Raw genomic sequence first — 7067 nt, 5'->3', positions numbered from 1 at the left:
TTTCCACTCCTTCCCAGCTACAGTCGTGATGCACCTGCCTTCACCAGGTTTTGTCCTTTCCTGCTCTTTCTCCATATGGAAAAAGTTAGTATTATCTAAGCATTTTTCTTATGTCTTAAAAAATTCTTTCAGCATGATTTTAATGCCTACACATTATACCATCTGGCATATGATTATTCTGTAAGTCTCCATTATTGATGTATTCCATTTGTTTTTATAAACCTGACCAGATGTTTCAGGTGGGCACACTCAGTGTGCGTCGAAGCCCTGCCGCACCCGTCTGTGACTCACGACTGCCTTACAGACTGTCACTGTGGCCACAACGGTTTTTGCTGAGTGTTGCATTAAGAATTTGGCTGGTCTTTGCTCCTGGTTCCTGGGGAGGAGCCTGTGAACCCCGAGAATATCCTCGGTGACAGGAGTGTCTCTATTATTCACGGTGACCCCTGGGGATGGCACTGAGTTTATGCTGCTGAGGTGACCCGTGATAGGCCCTTCATAGCTTCTGGCCCTGCCCGAAAGAGCAGCTTTGATATTCCCCAGCTGCAGAAGGGAAGAAGGGCTACAGATCTACTTCAGTCACATGGCCAGTGACTCAATCAATCATGCCTGTGTAATGACACCCCAGGAAAACTCTGGACTTTGAGCTCAGGAAGCCGAGCATCCTTGTTCGTGGTGCACATGGAAGCAGGAGCTGCTCCTGCGATGCTCAGGGCAACAGAGAGTCGGTGATATGCGCTGTCAGTCAGAGCTGAGGAGGCGACTTCGCTAAAGTGACATTAGGAGAGGGTACAAACAGTGGAATCTGCTTAAGGGAGGACATAGGACACCTCTCTGAGATAGCTGAGTGTCTTGTCCAGAAGTGTTCATCAGATTGAGTTTATTCACCGTCATTAAGTAGATGACCTAACCCTGTCCAGGACAGCATACTTCAGGGGCTCCCCCTGAGCTATGGTACTGTGACAGCCCACTCCATCAGGTGGGGTGACCTGTGCAGGCCCCGGGGCCTGGAGTCCGCCATCATTTCCTGGATAGTTCTGGTCATCCTTCCCCACCAAACTAATTCCTCCTTGCTTAGGGCCACCAGGACGTCCTGGAATCCTTTATTTAGTTCTTCTGACCATAGGGACCATTACAGCATGTCTCCCAGCTGAGTGCTGGGCCCCTGTGAGGCCACACTCCGATACCTTTCTGGGGTGCCTCCCGCTCTTTGCATATGTGCTGTCTGGGATAGTCAGGATCAGGGACTCTGTCCCCTGGCAAATGGAATCATGTTTTTACAGACCTCTGGAAAAACATTGTGATGAGTTAAGTATAAATAAATAAAAAATATAATGATTGAATTTCCCTGAAAATACACATGGGCTAAAAAGGGAAGGGAGGGAAAAATGTCCACCCAAGATCCTTAAGAAAGATTTGGAATGTGTTGCCAAGAAATGACAATCTCTTTTTCCAACATTCAAATGTCATTCAAATTCTCTGCTGTTGGGGAGGAAAAATTTTGCTCCACCCTTCAAGGCTCTTCTAGCTGGTCTAAGAATCGAATCGGCATGAGAAAGACGAACAGGAGAAGAGCAAAGGTTGAGTGCCCAGCGATGGAGACCCACAGGCACGAGGTCCAGAGACAGTCAGGGACAACCAGGTACGTATGTCGCCCTAACCCAAGGACAAGGCGTCGGGGCCTGAGGCCTCAGAGGAAATGGGAGGCAGCTCAGGGGAATATATTTGGTAAACAGGCATTTGCTGGGCCCCACAGAATCAGGGGGACGCAAGGGGAACTTGAACAGACCGCGCATCTCCATCTCCCTGCCCGCTACCCGCGGCTCCTGCCGTGCAGTGGCCCCTGTGCTCAGGGCTCTCCTGCCCAGCAGGTGCCCCACCTAGTCTCTCTCTATGCAGTTAGGGGGCAGGTCGAGGTTCCCTCCTGAGCCTTTTGGGCTTTGATCATTTTCAAAGAAAAATAATGTGCAGGACAAAGGGCACGTCTTGGGGCAGCTGCCCTTGGCCCCCACACTGCTTCTCCATTTCAGGCACTTGCCGAAAAACGTCTGATACTCAGTTGCTCTTCTCCACCCAAAAGTGCAACTTTATCAATTCCGTTAATAAGATCCAGTCTTTCCTGCCACTCCATGAACTAAAGGGGCGCCTGGGGTCTCACAGCAGCAGCCAGAGAGCAACGGGAGGCAGCAGTCGCAGGGCCCAGGAGGAGGCTCCCCCGTGGGACGAGGCGCTCTTCCTGGAGTGAAGGTGTGCGTGGTGAGTAAGGGGCGCTCTTCGCTGCTGGCTCACGGCACCACTTTCTTATCGGAAGGGGGACCCCTCCCGTCCCAGATACTATGACACGGAGGGAAGGACAGTCGCTCCCTGGACTCAGACTTGAGTGAGTGAGTATCGGTTAGCATTTGTGCTGTAACAGATCACACAGAACAGCAGCTTCAAAGAGCCGAGCTGTGCCCGTTCTCACGTCCTGTGGTCTGCCTTCCCGGCCTCCAGGTCTGGACTGGCTCGGCCGGGCCTCAGGGTCTTGGAGGGCCTGACATGTCTGGGTTATGGGTGATTTCTGTCACCTTTGTCTTCCATTCCTTTTTGTTCCAAATTATGTATACCAAGCATCACTGATTTTTTTTGTATCTGGGGACCTATTTTTGTCTCGTATTTTTCCCTTAATGCTCATGTAGTGATGTGTTCACAATGTACATAATGTTGCTTCTGATTTTATTTAGTGTTACATTGTTACAGTTTCCCATCTTTAAAAATTCTCCAAAGCCTAGTTTCCATAGCTGTATAATATTTTGTACTTTCAGGTGTGCCTCGTAAAGAGGTAATTGTTTTTCTTTAATTGGCATTTGCATTATTCCTGTGTTCCACTGTGTAAATAACACTGCCCTGAGTGTCTTTGAAAACAGAACCATTCTCTTTTAGGTCTCCTGAACTGTGATTACTGCATCACATGGTGCATTATGAATTTTTCCAAGGCTCTTGATTTATGTTTTTGGGTCACGTGGCGGAACGTCCTGATGTGTGTCCCCAGCAGTGGGACCGAGGACTCTGAGTCCGGCCTGCAGCCGTGCTCTGCCCCGGCGCTGCTGGGGGCTCACACTTGGATCAGCAAAAAAGAGGGAGATGGGGAGAGGGCGGCCTTCTACTTTTCATCATTCTGCCTATTGGCTGGTTTGAACACTGAAAATGCATTCACTGGCCTTTTCTTTTTCCATAAATTGTATCTTCCTGACCTTTGACTCTTTTATATTGAATTTAAATCTTTTTTATCACCGATTTGTAAAGCCTCTTTATATAAGACTGTTGACCCACGTTTGCCACACTTACGGTACATTTCCCCCTGGTTTACTATTTGCATTTTACGTTTGTAATAGTATTTCATATTTACAGGGGCATAAATCTACCAATGTTCTCCCTTTCGCTTTCCTTCCATTATTTTTATATTCAGAAAGATCTTTGTCCATTCAAAAATCAGAAATTTGCCCATATTTTCTACTGTTAACATCTGCCTCTGTCCTGCTTCTCCTCAGTAACCGAATAACCAGTGCTGCCTGTTCTCTGCTGCTTAGCCACCTGCCCTTTGGGGTCTATAGGTGCCCTCCAGGGTCTATAGGTTCATCCTGTATTGCTCACAAATTCCTCGTTTTCAGTTGTCTACTCAGCAGCTCATTAGGACATCTGCATAATTAATGTGCACAAACTAAATTCCTTACCTTCTTCCTACCCCCCCACCCCTGCTTCCAGTCTACAGAATGGGATTTCTGTCCTTCCATCTGCTCATGGGACCTCCATCCTTCCGTCTGCCCCTGACTTGTCTTTCTCTCACACTTCCACACCCAGTCCATCACCTCATGCAGGAGCTCTGCTATGGAAAGACTGTGAAAATCTGACCACTGAGTAACTATAACAAATTATGATGACCACCTCTTACCTAGTTCACATTTTTCTACATTAGGCCAACTTAAGACATGCTCAGAACAGCATCAGAATGATGTCAGGTCACGTGCTTTTCTGCCAAAGTCCCAGACCTTCCCTTCTCATGCAGTGCTGGTCAGGGGTCTGCACAAGTCTGTGAGGGACCCTCACCTCCTCTCCTAACGCTTGGCGCCTCTCCCACTTGTCTCCAGCCCTGGCCATCTCCTTGACCCTCTCAAGGAGTCCAGCCTTCTCTGGCCTCAGAACCTCCCCACCTGCTCTTCCACTGGGTGCCTGGCTCACCATGCACATTAACAAAGTTGCAAATTACACTCATTGTTCTGATGCCCCCAAATCTCTGCCGTCTTCTCTACCTTGTTCTCCCCCAGAGCGCTGACAGCCACATGCTATCCTGTACTTTGTATGAATTTATTGTCCGCCTCCCCACACTGAAAGGTGAGCACGAGGCCAGTGATGCTGTTTCTTCTTCACAGATAAATCTTCAATCTCTAAGTTTTTGTATTTCATAATCCCATCAAAATATTTTTTGCCCTTTTAACTCTGTTAATGTTTTGGAAAGAAAAACTCTAGGTGTTTGGCTAGATCATAGTTTTTGTGTGTCATTTTGCTTGTTTACTCTTATTGAATGTAGTTGATCTTCTGGGTTTTCTATCCACTTTTGAAATGTGGTGGTGTGAAAGGCCAGAAAAATTATTGTATAATGTTCTATGCCCTATGTTTTATGTAAGAGTCTTTTAAAAATAAAAGCTTGCCACCAAATGATTTCACTCATCTGTGGAGTATAAGAGCAAAGAAAAAAACTGAAGGAACAAAACAGCAGCAGAATCACAGAACCCAAGAATGGATTAATAGTTACCAAAGGGAAAGGGACTGGGAAGGTTGGGTGGGAAGGGAGGGAGAAGGGGTGGGGGGAAAGAAAGGGGGCATTATGATTAGCATGTATAATGGGGGGGCATGGGGAGGGCTGTGCAACACAGAGAAGACAAGTAGTGATTCTACAGCATCTTACTACACAGATGGACAGTGACTGTAATGGGGTATGTTGGGGGGACTTGGTGATGGGGGGAGTCTAGTAAACATAATGTTCCTCATGTAATTATAGAATAATGATACCAAAATAAAAATAATAAAAAATAAAAAATAAAAGCTTGCTTGTAAAGCCAAGAGCATTACAAATTTTTCATATTTAAAGACTTTCACAGGGGCATCTTCAATGTCTTTGCGATATTTCTCAAATTCTACTATCATTACAGGTTTGTGATATAACTGTTTATATACTTTCTCCTTTTTTCTCCATTTCCCATTATGGGAATTTCTTTCTAAAATGTGATAAATATTTATTTATTTTAATAAAAATGCGATATAACTAGGCCCTTTGCCAAAGTGCAACATCTTCAAGAAGAGGCCTACTGCTGGAGGAATTTTCATTAGTATGAAGGTAAGGATTTTTTTTCTTTATGATAACTTAGCATATTTATTTAGTTGTAGCTTTAAAGAAAGTTCCATATTAATGAAACAAAAAGTTTAAAATAACTAACTGAAAAAGCAAATATAATGGCACTGTGCTCACGCCAGGGGTGAGCCCCTCACCGCCTTATACGTGGTTCCCATGAGGCATTACTTGTAGCGTCACGTATCTCCCACCCCTGTAGTTAAATGCTGGGCTAGGAAGGAACCAGAGTGGCCCCCACTCATCCTAATCATGTCCTTCCCATTTGAAACATGACTAAAAGAGGGTAAAGAGAGAAACTGGGGAAGCACGGCAGGAGGTGGGACAGGCCACCCCCCAGGAAAGGTGGGCCTTCAAAGTTCCCACCGATGAGAGGGCAAAGCCTCCCCCTCCAACCGTCCGCCATTTCAGTCCCCTTGGTGGTCCTCTGCCTCCCCAGCTGCGCCTCGAGATTCACCAGGAAATAGCATCAAAGTGTATTTGACCATAAGTTCTACAAACCATTTCCTAACAAATCTGTGGTATCATACACATGCACAATAAAATCACAACCATGGAAACTGTTACTTTGGAAAAATAAGCCATAAATCTAAGTATGATTGGCTGTTTAAAACTCTTCCCAGTAATAATACTGGTCATTTGTTTAATTTGTTAAGTGGATGATCAATGATTGACACCGAGGATGTGAACAAACTTTATGAGAGGGTAATTTTATACTGAGGTGATCCTCTCCACCAGCCTTTTGTCTGTCCACTAGGCTGATCGGGAAAACGTGCTCGCCGTCCCGCCAGCGACGGAGCCCGGGACCGTCCGCAGCAAACACGAGGACCTCCGGTGGCTGTGGCCCCAGGGTCGGGGTGGGTCTTATACTCGGTGTTACTCGCCCTTTTAATGTGACTAATATGCAATATGAATTTGCAAAACAAGGCCTTCACTAGAGAATCCTTGCTCACGGAGTATGTCCCTGAACTGGAAGTCACATAGCAACATGTTCTTTAATCACCACAGACTCTAAGAGGGAACTGACCATTCTAAGGGAAAAAAACTAATTTCCTATAATGACTTTTTTGTAGCATGTTACAATAAACAATTTAAGAATAATAGGGGGTTAAGCATGAAGGAACTATGGTGATTATTTATGTGTTTATTTACTCATTGTCCCATATGTCAGTAGATATTCTTGGAATTTGCAGGAATAGCGTAAGGTTTGCTACCTCGGAGAACAGAGGAGAAGGAAGTGGCTCTGGGGCAAAGACCCAGCGTGCTGCACAAGCAGCGGGGGGACGGTGACCCCACCTTGTGGGCAGAACTCTCCTATTTCACCTGTGTGCACACCTCTTCTCCCAGAACCGCAGAAAATGTCAGGTATGTGAGGTGGCAGAAGTCAGAATGCAAGAGGAAAGGCTATTTTTCTAATCTTGACTTTCGTATTAGCAATGTTTTCCTAAAATTAAATATCATTTAGCTATATATTTCTATCAGTTAGGATTTTATCTGCAAGTGATAAAATCTGGAAACAGTGGACTTGAAGCTATTCACCATTGATGAATGAAGTCCAGAGGTGGACCGTGCCAGGCCCCCAAGTCAGTTCCATCATCCAAGCCACCGTCTCACGTCCCCGCTGTGGGCGGCCACAAAGAGGAAAGGGGGACAAAGCCAGCCCGTCCACGGGAGGCTGCTT

The 7067-nt window shown here is 46.0% G+C and overlaps 1 long non-coding RNA gene across 1 annotated transcript; it reads left to right on the top strand.

Annotated features, from left to right (window-relative positions):
• Nucleotides 1-324: 324 nt before the first annotated feature.
• On the top strand, nt 325-4683 carry LOC118973436 (uncharacterized). Its single transcript, XR_005062744.2, has 3 exons — nt 325-1642; nt 2031-2256; nt 2923-4683. It is a non-coding gene; the product is annotated as an uncharacterized lncRNA (long non-coding RNA).
• Nucleotides 4684-7067: the final 2384 nt, after the last annotated feature.

Source organism: Manis javanica, chromosome 14 (assembly GCF_040802235.1).
Source record: "Manis javanica isolate MJ-LG chromosome 14, MJ_LKY, whole genome shotgun sequence".
NCBI lineage: Eukaryota > Metazoa > Chordata > Mammalia > Pholidota > Manidae > Manis > Manis javanica.
The sequence above is the reverse complement of the archived record's forward strand: the minus strand, read 5'-3'. Positions and strand labels throughout refer to the sequence as shown.